Source organism: Penaeus monodon, chromosome 19, assembly GCF_015228065.2.
Source record: "Penaeus monodon isolate SGIC_2016 chromosome 19, NSTDA_Pmon_1, whole genome shotgun sequence".
Lineage (NCBI taxonomy): Eukaryota > Metazoa > Arthropoda > Malacostraca > Decapoda > Penaeidae > Penaeus > Penaeus monodon.
In genome coordinates, this window is record NC_051404.1 from 10,981,548 (window position 1) to 10,982,016 (window position 469).

The following is a 469-nucleotide window of genomic DNA, read 5'->3' on the forward strand; positions in this document are numbered from 1 at the left end:
TATTTAGATGGGAAAATAGTCTGGATATATATTTCCATAACGCATATGTTTACTAGAATAAACAAGAACGTTATATCTTTGACATCTATCACATTTTCATAGACTGATTCTCTATAAATATTCCCTTCCTGTACCAATAAATAGACGCGATAATGATAATAATACAAAAAAATATCTATAAAGTTAAGGAAAAAAGTTATGTATGGTTGATATGACCTGCCTCTAGAGAGTTACGGAAGAAAGAAGTTACGGAGAGAAAAAAGTTTTTGACGGAAAAAGCAAACGGCCGGATATTTTCTTGGGTATATTGAAGCAATGAGACAAAGTTGTACACATCTTAGTGATGATGATAAAAGTGGAATAGGATATAAGCCTTTTCTAAATCAACTAATCAAAGACAGACAAAACAAACGATTACTCTAAAATAAACAGCAACAGCAAACAATAATTTAAAACAATCCAGTGAATG

The 469-nt window shown here is 30.7% G+C and overlaps 1 protein-coding gene across 1 annotated transcript in view; it reads right to left on the reverse strand.

Moving 5' to 3' along the window:
- Positions 1 to 469, reverse strand: part of LOC119585055 (uncharacterized protein DDB_G0290685-like) — a 7,370-nt gene that overhangs the window by 5,389 nt on the left and 1,512 nt on the right. The window lies entirely within an intron of this gene.